The following is an 11,796-nucleotide window of genomic DNA, read 5'->3' on the forward strand; positions in this document are numbered from 1 at the left end:
GATCCTAGATCATAATGAATCAGATTACATGGAGAGGGGGGACCTGATCCTAGATCATAATGAATCAGATTACATGGAGAGGGGGGGACCTGATCCTATATCATAATGAATCAGATTACATGGAGAGGGGGGACCCGATCCTAGATCATAATGAATCAGATTACATGGAGAGGGGGGGACCTGATCCTAGATCATAATGAATCAGATTACATGGAGAGGGGCGACCCGATCCTAGATCATAATGAATCAGATTACATGGAGAGGGGGGACCTGATCCTAGATCATAATGAATCAGATTACATGGAGAGGGGGACCTGATCCTAGATCATAATGAATCAGATTACATGGAGAGGGGGACCTGATCCTAGATCATAATGAATCAGATTACATGGAGAGGGGGGGACCTGATCCTAGATCATAATGAATCAGATAACATGGAGAGGGGGGACCTGATCCTATGTCATAATGAATCAGATAACATGGAGAGGAGGACCTGATCCTAGATCATAATGAATCAGATTACATGGAGAGGGGGACCTGATCCTATGTCATAATGAATCAGATTACATGGAGAGGAGGACCTGATCCTAGATCATAATGAATCAGATTACATGGAGTGGGGGGACCTGATCCTAGATCATAATGAATCAGATTACATGGAGAGGGGGGACCTGATCCTAGATCATAATGAATCAGATTACATGGAGAGGGGGAACTGATCCTAGATCATAATGAATCAGATTACATGGAGAGGGGGGACCTGATCCTATGTCATAATGAATCAGATTACATGGAGAGGAGGACCTGATCCTAGATCATAATGAATCAGATTACATGGAGAGGGGGGACCTGATCCTAGATCATAATGAATCAGATTACATGGAGAGGGGGACCTGATCCTAGATCATAATGAATCAGATTACATTGAGAGGAGGGACCTGATCCTAGATCATAATGAATCAGATTACATGGAGAGGAGGGACCTGATCCTAGATCATAATGAATCAGATTACATGGAGAGGGGGGACCTGATCCTAGATCATAATGAATCAGATTACATGGAGAGGGGGACCTGATCCTAGATCATAATGAATCAGATTACATGGAGAGGGGGGACCTGATCCTAGATCATAATGAATCAGATTACTTGGAGAGGGGGGACCTGATCCTATGTCATAATGAATCAGATTACATGGAGAGGAGGACCTGATCCTAGATCATAATGAATCAGATTACATGGAGAGGGGGGGACCTGATCCTATGTCATAATGAATCAGATTACATGGAGAGGAGGACCTGATCCTAGATCATAATGAATCAGATTACATGGAGAGGGGGGACCTGATCCTAGATCATAATGAATCAGATTACATGGAGAGGGGGGGACCTGATCCTAGATCATAATGAATCAGATTACATGGAGAGGGGGAACTGATCCTAGATCATAATGAATCAGATTACATGGAGAGGGGGGACCTGATCCTATGTCATAATGAATCAGATTACATTGAGAGGAGGGACCTGATCCTAGATCATAATGAATCAGATTACATGGAGAGGAGGGACCTGATCCTAGATCATAATGAATCAGATTACATGGAGAGGGGGGGACCTGATCCTAGATCATAATGAATCAGATTACATGGAGAGGGGGACCTGATCCTAGATCATAATGAATCAGATTACTTGGAGAGGGGGGACCTGATCCTATGTCATAATGAATCAGATTCCATGGAGAGGGGGACCTGATCCTAGATCATAATGAATCAGATTAAATGGAGAGGGGGGACCTGATCCTAGATCATAATGAATCAGATTACATGGAGAGGAGGGACCTGATCCTAGATCATAATGAATCAGATTACTTGGAGAGGGGGACCTGATCCTAGATCATAATGAATCAGATTAAATGGAGAGGGGGGACCTGATCCTAGATCATAATGAATCAGATTACATGGAGAGGGGGACCTGATCCTAGATCAGCAATCCAACTCTGGGACACTGCCTGTATGAAACAGAACACATAGTTATAAAGTGTAGTTACAGCAGGTATTTACTGCCATCTAGTGGAAGATACCAATAAAACACTTTATTTTCAGGGTGGGGAGACGGCTGATTGAAACCGAAAGTAAAGTTGTTCTTTTGTTCAGGATCCATTTTGAGACGACAGAGCAGAAAACACTACATGGAGATTATTGAAAAATAAAGTAAGTATTTCTGAACAATAATCTATTCTAATGGACAGAGTAAGAGAATGAATACTAGGAATGAGATATTACTAGTTAGTAGAACTGCTACTTGAGCTGAGTTGCTGACAGACAGCAGTTTTCAAAGTGGAAACTAATCAGTAGGTCTACATGTTATCAGTAAAACGTCTGGTAAAGATGGTGGAGGAGCTTTTACATTATATGGTTTTATGTTTATCTCAGGGTTTCTCAATCCTTTTGTTCTTACCAGCACGTACACACCTGATTCAACTAATCATTAAATATTTTATGACAGTTTAATATTTGAGGCATACAAATTAACATTCTCAAATAATTAAAACCTTTTGGGTTTGTAGGCCTGTTAACAATTATTATAGTCCTACAGTAACTCACATTCTGGAGGAAAAAACACAGCTAAACTTGGTTTCCAGTAAATTATATGTTTAGCTAAAATAATGTAAGAGAGATGTCTTGAAGAAACGCATCTGGGTTTAGAACTCTGTGTCTCAGTGCCCTGCGACAGTGGAAAGTTAGTTTTGCATGGCCCGGTGCTACAGGTGAGTGGAGTTTTTCTTTAAGGACCAATGGAATGGTCTAAAATGCGTAAACTCTGCGCACCCGGGGAGCCGGGCAATGCAAAACAAATTCACCCTGTGACCGTTGTTTTATTTCCTTATATGAAACTGAAAGTAACTTTGTAGCCCACGCAGTTACAAAATGTCTGTTGAAACTGTGGCTCATATGTCTCTAGAACGTTAGAACAGTGGTGGAAAAAGTACGCAATTCTCATACTGGACTAAAAGTAAAGACACCTTAATAGAAAATGACTCAATTAAAAGTGAAAGTCACCCAGTAAAATACTTCTTCAGTAAAAGTCAAAGTATTTGGTTTCAAATATAATTAAGTATCAAAAGTAAATGTAATTCCTAAAATATACTTAAGCATCAAAAGTAAAAGTAAAGTAGTGATAATTTAAAATTCCTTTTATTAAGCAAACCAGACGGCACAATTTTCTTGTTATTTTAATTTACGGATAGCCAGGGTCACACTCCAACACTCAGACATCATTTAAAAATGAAGCATTTGTGTTTAGTGAGTCCTCCAGATCAGAGGCAGGGATGACCAGGGATGTTCTCTGTTTAGTGAGTCCTTCAGATCAGAGGCAGTAGGGATGACCAGGGATGTTCTCTGTTTAGTGAGTCCTCCAGATCAGAGACAGTAGGGATGACCAGGGATGTTCTCTGTTTAGTGAGTCCTCCAGATCAGAAGCAGTAGGGATGACCAGGGATGTTCTCTGTTTAGTGAGTCCTCCAGATCAGAGGCAGTAGGGATGACCAGGGATGTTCTCTGTTTAGTGAGTCCTCCAGATCAGAGGCAGTAGGGATGACCAGGGATGTTCTCTGTTTAGTGAGTCCGCAGTAGGGATGACCAGGGATGTTCTCTGTTTAGTTAGTCCTCCAGATCAGAGGCAGTAGGGATGACCAGGGATGTTCTCTGTTTAGTGAGTCCTCCAGATCAGAGGCAGTAGGGATGACCAGGGATGTTCTCTGTTTAGTTAGTCCTCCAGATCAGAGGCAGTAGGGATGACCAGGGATGTTCTCTGTTTAGTGAGTCCTCCAGATCAGAGGCAGTAGGGATGACCAGGGATGTTCTCTGTTTAGTGAGTCCTCCAGATCAGAAGCAGTAGGGATGACCAGGGATGTTCTCTGTTTAGTGAGTCCTCCAGATCAGAGGCAGTAGGGATGACCAGGGATGTTCTCTGTTTAGTGAGTCCTCCAGATCAGAGGCAGTAGGGATGACCAGGGATGTTCTCTGTTTAGTGAGTCCGCAGTAGGGATGACCAGGGATGTTCTCTGTTTAGTTAGTCCTCCAGATCAGAGGCAGTAGGGATGACCAGGGATGTTCTCTGTTTAGTTAGTCCTCCAGATCAGAGGCAGTAGGGATGACCAGGGATGTTCTCTGTTTAGTGAGTCCTCCAGATCAGAGGCAGTAGGGATGACCAGGGATGTTCTCTGTTTAGTTAGTCCTCCAGATCAGAGGCAGTAGGGATGACCAGGGATGTTCTCTGTTTAGTTAGTCCTCCAGATCAGAGGCAGTAGGGATGACCAGGGATGTTCTCTGTTTAGTTAGTCCTCCAGATCAGAGGCAGTAGGGATGACCAGGGATGTTCTCTGTTTAGTGAGTCCTCCAGATCAGAGGCAGTAGGGATGACCAGGGATGTTCTCTGTTTAGTGAGTCCTCCAGATCAGAGGCAGTAGGGATGACCAGGGATGTTCTCTGTTTAGTTAGTCCTCCAGATCAGAGGCAGTAGGGATGACCAGGGATGTTCTCTGTTTAGTGAGTCCTCCAGATCAGAGGCAGTAGGGATGACCAGGGATGTTCTCTGTTTAGTTAGTCCTCCAGATCAGAGGCAGTAGGGATGACCAGGGATGTTCTCTGTTTAGTTAGTCCTCCAGATCAGAGGCAGGGGATGACCAGGGATGTTCTCTGTTTAGTGAGTCCTCCAGATCAGAGACAGTAGGGATGACCAGGGATGTTCTCTGTTTAGTGAGTCCTCCAGATCAGAGGCAGTAGGGATGGACCAGGGATGTTCTCTGTTTAGTTAGTCCTCCAGATCAGAGGCAGTAGGGATGTTCTCTGTTTAGTGAGTCCGCAGTAGGGATGACCAGGGATGTTCTCTGTTTAGTTAGTCCTCCAGATCAGAGGCAGTAGGGATGACCAGGGATGTTCTCTGTTTAGTTAGTCCTCCAGATCAGAGGCAGTAGGGATGTTCTCTTGATAAGTGTTCAAATTGGACCGTTTTCTGTCCTGCTAAGCATTCAACATGTAACGAGTACTTTTGGGTGTCAGGGAAAATGTATGGAGTAAATAGTACATCTTTTTCTTCATGAATGTAGAGAAGTAAAAGAGAAAGTTGTTAAAAATATATTTCTCAAAGAGATAATGAATGAATGAGAACAATTGACATTCAAGAATTAGTCACTGTGTTAACCACAACCAACATGTTGGATCTCTGTTTAGTTGTTACTGTGTTAACCAACATGCTGGATCTCTGTTTAGTTGTCACTGTGTTAACCACAACCAACATGTTGGATCTCTGTTTAGTTGTTACTGTGTTAACCAACATGCTGGATCTCTGTTTAGTTGTCACTGTGTTAACCACAACCAACATGTTGGATCTCTGTTTAGTTGTCACTGTGTTAACCACAACCAACATGCTGGATCTCTGTTTAGTTGTCACTGTGTTAACCACAACCAACATGCTGGATCTCTGTTTAGTTGTCACTGTGTTAACCACAACCAACATGCTGGATCTCTGTTTAGTTGTCCCTGTGTTGACCACAATCAACATGTTGGATCTCTGTTTAGGGGTCAGTGCTCTAAAATGAGTCTCTCTGGGGAGAGAGAGGAGGGGGGCCCTGCCTCTAAAATGCATCTCTCTGGGGGACATGACACCAAAGCTAAGAGGTAAGATGACAATTTTATGAAGAATTTATTAACTTTATTTCCAAAATAAATAGCTATCTTAAGATGAATGCAGTTACTGTAAATCTCTCTGGATAAGAGCAACTGCTAAATCAGGGGTTCTCAATCCGGGGTCTGTGGAGGTACTGCAGGGGCTCCACGGCACCCTGACTGTACTCGTTGCAATGTAACACATTTGATAGAATTTTCACATGACACGACCACTTTGCCTACTCTTAATTATTGCCTAATATAATGGAATGCATATTTTCTTTACCAATTCTGATCGTTGTTACAAGAAGAATTTTGACAATATTCCCGTTATATCAACACACTCTTCACACCCGTTTAACAACTCTAAATAGCTTTGGCATAGTAGGCATCAAGTCCCTTGCCAATAATGTTGCCCATAACGTTGCATTCAATGTTCATTTTCATCGAACACAGATTACGCCCTAGATGTCTTCAATTGCCCAATTTATAGCCACGCCCAATTTAGGATTATGTTTTAACAACGTGATGTTGTGCTCCCAAGGGAGAACTTGAAATAACATGATGTGGATAATTAAATAATCAAAAGAAAAACGTGTTAATTTTACACTCAGAAAAGAAGGTTCCTTATAGAACCAAAAGGCTTCTATCACTTCCTTAATATATGGAACCACTAAAAGTGATATATATTTTGGGGTTCAGTGAAGAAGAACCTCTAGAGTTCTGATCAATGAAAGGTGAATGTTTAGAGGATATGAACCCAGCAGACCTCCAGGGGTCAGATCAATTCCTCACTTTTTTCCAGCGCCCGGCCCGGGATATAAACCAGCCACCTTTGGACCACAGGTCCAACTCCTGCCACAGCTCCAACTCCTTAGCCGCTGGACGAAAACCTGAGTTAATCTTGAGAAATTAGCATAAATTAATCTGCCAAAATGAAGACAAAACGCTTTGGAGACATACATGGTATCACTTGTTATACATAAGTATTATACATAAATCATTGCCAAAAGCACAAGACATATATTATTTATGGATTGACCATATAGAGATATAAAACATTATTTTTAACTACTGCAAAGCAATTACATGTGGCTCAGGAACCACTGACTCGCTGCATTATTCTATTGTATTATCAAGACACCTGCTGTTAACTCTTAACTACTTAGGACAGCTCACGAGGTGTTCTAAATATCTGCCGACTAGGTGGGACTAGAGACTTCATGCATAGCTTTAATTTATTCCCGGAAGTGTCAAATGTCTTTATTCACAGCACTTATACGACCACTTCTCTACTCTGAGACGCTTTGGATATGGGCCTAGATCTCAAAATATTGTTATAAAAAAGTGGAACGTTTGTTTAACATAATAATAAAAAATGAATATTACTAATGTAACCCACTGTAAAGACTGGGCTTAGTTGATTGTGTTGCACTGCTCATGTCCGCGTTCTGGAACTGTCCGAGTCCACGTCCTGTGTGGCACCAAGAATATTGTCCGGTTACGCGCAGAGTGGACTAAGGTAAATTTTGGGGAATAACGATGGAGTTTGTTACAGTGTTGAAACACCAAACTTTATTGTTCAATTAGCTTTTTGCTTTACGGTCAGGGACAGTATGAGTGTAGCCAGATCCTTTTCACTCTCTATCCTTGTTTCATTTTGTGGTTCACCGGATTCGTCATCATCATCGAGACAAACGACAGACGAACGTCCTGCTAGCTAGCCAAGCTAGTCGGTAAAGCTAGGTAAGCTAGCTAGCTACTCTACCAGCAGCATCCTAGTTATCCTAGCTAGTCGGTACAGCTAGGTAAGCTAGCTAGCTACTCTACCAGCAGCATCCTAGTTATCCTAGCTAGTCGGTACAGCTAGGTAAGCTAGCTAGCATCTCTACCAGCAGCATCCTAGTTATCCAAGCTAGTAGGTACAGCTGGGTAAGCTAGCTAGCTAGCTACCCTACCAGCAGCATCCTAGTTATCCTAGCTAGTCGGTACAGCTGGGTAAGCTAGCTAGCTACTCTACCAGCAGCATCCTAGTTATCCTAGCTAGTCGGTACAGCTGGGTAAGCTAGCTAGCTACTCTACCAGCAGCATCCTAGTTATCCTAGCTAGTTGGAACAGCTGGGTAAGCTAACTAGCTACTCTACCAGCAGCATCCTAGTTATCCAAGCTAGTCGGTACAGCTGGGTAAGCTAGCTAGCTAGCTACTCTACCAGCAGCATCCTAGTTATCCTAGCTAGTCGGTACAGCTGGGTAAGCTAGCTAGCTACTCTACCAGCAGCATCCTAGTTATCCTAGCTAGTCGGTACAGCTGGGTAAGCTAGCTAGCTACTCTACCAGCAGCATCCTAGTTATCCTAGCTAGTTAGAACAGCTGGGTAAGCTAACTAGCTACTCTACCAGCAGCATCCTAGTTATCCTAGCTAGTCGTTACAGCTAGGTAAGCTAGCTAGCTACTCTACCAGCAGCATCCTATTTATCCTAGCTAGTCGTTACAGCTAGGTAAGCTAGCTAGCTACTCTACCAGCAGCATCCTAGTTATCCTAGCTAGTCGGTACAGCTAGGTAAGCTAGCTAGCTACTCTACCAGCAGCATCCTAGTTATCCTAGCTTGTCGGTACAGCTAGGTAAGCTAGCTAGCTACTATACCAGCAGCATCCTAGTTATCCTAGCTAGTCGGTACAGCTAGGTAAGCTAGCTAGCTACTCTACCAGCAGCATCCTAGTTATCCTAGCTAGTCGGTACAGCTGGGTAAGCTAGCTAGCTACTCTACCAGCAGCATCCTAGTTATCCAAGCTAGTTGGTACAGCTAGGTAAGCTAGCTAGCATCTCTACCAGCAGCATCCTAGTTATCCAAGCTAGTCGGTACAGCTGGGTAAGCTAGCTAGCTAGCTACCCTACCAGCAGCATCCTAGTTATCCTAGCTAGTCGGTACAGCTGGGTAAGCTAGCTAGCTACTCTACCAGCAGCATCCTAGTTATCCTAGCTAGTCGGAACAGCTGGGTAAGCTAGCTAGCTACTATACCAGCAGCATCCTAGTTATCCTAGCTAGTCAGAACTGCTAGGTAAGCTAGCTAGCTACTATACCAGCAGCATCCTAGTTATCCTAGCTAGTCGGTACAGCTAGGTAAGCTAGCTAGCTACTCTACCAGCAGCATCCTAGTTATCCTAGCTAGTCGGTACAGCTATGTAAGCTAGCTAGCTACTCTACCAGCAGCATCCTAGTTATCCTAGCTAGTCGGTACAGCTAGGTAAGCTAGCTAGCTACTCTACCAGCAGCATCCTAGTTATCCTAGCTAGTTGGAACAGCTAGGTAAGCTAGTTCGCTACTCTACCAGCAGCATCCTAGTTATCCTAGCTAGTCGGAACAGCTGGGTAAGCTAGCTAGCTACTATACCAGCAGCATCCTAGTTATCCTAGCTAGTCAGTACTGCTAGGTAAGCTAGCTAGCTACTATACCAGCAGCATCCTAGTTATCCTAGCTAGTCGGTACAGCTAGGTAAGCTAGCTAGCTACTCTACCAGCAGCATCCTAGTTATCCTAGCTAGTCGGTACAGCTATGTAAGCTAGCTAGCTACTCTACCAGCAGCATCCTAGTTATCCTAGCTAGTCGGTACAGCTAGGTAAGCTAGCTAGCTACTCTACCAGCAGCATCCTAGTTATCCTAGCTAGTCGGTACAGCTAGGTAAGCTAGTTCGCTACTCTACCAGCAGCATCCTAGTTATCCTATCCTCCCTCTCTCGTTGACGGATGCTGGCTACCTCTGTCCGGTTCTCCTCTCTTCACTAGATGGACGGTAACTTTAGTGTTTAACCCCTCTGTATCCAAGGACCAATCTTTTGAATATTTTTTTCGGGCGCCTCAAGTAGGCTGGACACATTCCATTTTGTTTATTCTCAGCTGCCTCACCAACGTCTGAATGTGAATTAATAACTTTTAATTGCTAAATATTTCCAATAGATGGCAGCATAAGACCACGAAGCATCAGTTATAGGCTACAAGCAGCAATATGATTGACATAAAATAGCATGCAACCACAGACTATATGTCCCATGATTTTCTAAAATGGTCACTCATTAACATAACTTTAGTTAGCTATATATCTCGTTTTAGGGCTGTGTTGCTTTTAGGAGAGCAAATTAATAGTGACTAGAGCAGGTATTGAACCTCAGTATACATTTATTATAAAAAGTAATCTTAATATCTGATATTGCGAGTAAACAACCTCAGAATAGAAAAGACAAGAGTGCGTCTTCCAGCCCACCAATAAATTACATCATTCAACCCTCCCGGTTAGTAAATTTACCTCAACATGCCCCTGGAGAAGGCAGAGCGATGACACCAGCTTTTTACCGGGGCTGAGTTGACTACTAGAGAGAGAAGGCAGAGTGACGACACCAGCTTTTTACCGGGGCTGAGTTGACTACTAGAGAGAGAAGGCAGAGTGAAGACACCAGCTTTTTACCGGGGCTGAGTTGACTACTAGAGAGAGAAGGCAGAGTGACGACACCAGCTTTTTACCGGGGCTGAGTTGACTACTAGAGAGAGAAGGCAGAGCGACGACACCAGCTTTTTACCGGGGCTGAGTTGACTACTAGAGAGAGAAGGCAGAGTGAAGACACCAGCTTTTTACCGGGGCTGAGTTGACTACTAGAGATTGAAGGCAGAGTGGCTCGATGCTGGTTGATGAATTTGACAATGAATGTACCAGGAAAATACGTTTTTCTCAACTAGAGGTGACTGAATTAATGTTCAGACTTATTGATAATCGTTATATTAATGAAGTATAATTTCAAAACATGAGCATAAAAACAGGTAATAATAAACATGAATCATCATTATATTACTTCACAGTAATCTGTTAAATGCTTTTTCAGTCCTTCCTCTTGTGTTAGCAGTGTGGAAAGGGACAGAAAGAAGCGTGGGGAGTGGTGGTGCATCCAGGGAGAAAACTAAACTAACCTTCTGAAATGTCATTCGTGGTCTTATGCTGCCATCTATTGGAATTATTTAGCAACTGCAGTAGTACTGAATAATGTGTAATTCCTTACTAAAGTAGTAATTACTCAGAATTGCAAAATATAACATTTTCTAGTTCCTTTTACCACTTATAATAAAATAAAAAGTTTATAGCATAACAAACAATTAAACTGACATAAAACAAAAACACCATACATTTAGTTAATTATATATATAAAACTATTTATTTAGATGGGTGACATTATCTGCCAAAGTAACAGCCCTGTAGACAAAGAAGAGCTCTCCAGTAGGTACCAAAACATTCAAAGGACCTTTTTCTCAAAAGTGAGGTTCCAAGTTAATCAACATTCAAAGCAGAATTACTTTCCCATTGTTCCTCAACTGCAGTGTCTGATATACCATTTTCTAGCTCTGAGTCTCTACTTTTATCCAATGTAAAAAACACAATTTTGCTACATAAGATCGAAACGGTCGGTCACATTTGAGAGTGAGGCAGATATATAGCATTTTGTAAAAAATTATTATTTGTCTCTCTGAAAGGAAACCATCAAGTGATAGATTTTAAACAAAAACATGTCTGTCATTGACCAACCCCATGCCATGATTAAAAAACACACCTCTATAATAATTTCTTTAAACAATAAAAGCTAATTTACCAACATTTCTGAAAATGGATATGTAGTCGTTCGGAATGAAACTCGTTTCCCCATCTGAGATCAGAGTAGATGAGAGATGTAATGTTTGTCTCTGTTGTGTTGAAGACCAATCAAGCAGGAGAGACCAGCCTCCCCTGTTCCCAGCTGTGTGTCCATGAAGAGTGACCAGTCTATGGATCGTCCTATATGGTTTAGAGAGGGAGACTTTTCTACTGAACAAAGGTAAGAAGAACTCATGGATCATGGTCAGTGAGTTAAACAACACTGTCTCTAGACATTTCTCCTCTCCCATTTTCACATTTCTTTTTGTTGTTTTCATAATCCATAGTCTTTTCCTTTTGTCCATTTTCATAGTCCTAAAACAATATTAAACAAACACAATATTCCCTCACGGTGTGTGTGTGTCTCTCTGTCTGTCTATCTGTCTCTCTGCCTCTTTGCCTGTCTCTCTGTCTGTGTGTATTTCGCTGTCTGTCTGTCTGTCTGTCTGTCTGTCTGTCTG

General features: G+C 42.4%; 1 long non-coding RNA gene across 1 annotated transcript; it reads left to right on the forward strand.

Annotated features, from left to right (window-relative positions):
* The first annotated feature begins 2,090 nt into the window (after nt 1-2,090).
* On the forward strand, nt 2,091-6,922 carry LOC123733292 (uncharacterized). Its single transcript, XR_006763727.1, has 3 exons — nt 2,091-2,207; nt 5,577-5,675; nt 6,469-6,922. It is a non-coding gene; the product is annotated as an uncharacterized lncRNA (long non-coding RNA).
* Nucleotides 6,923-11,796: the final 4,874 nt, after the last annotated feature.

The sequence above is a fragment of the Salmo salar genome, unplaced genomic scaffold, assembly GCF_905237065.1.
Source record: "Salmo salar unplaced genomic scaffold, Ssal_v3.1, whole genome shotgun sequence".
Lineage (NCBI taxonomy): Eukaryota > Metazoa > Chordata > Actinopteri > Salmoniformes > Salmonidae > Salmo > Salmo salar.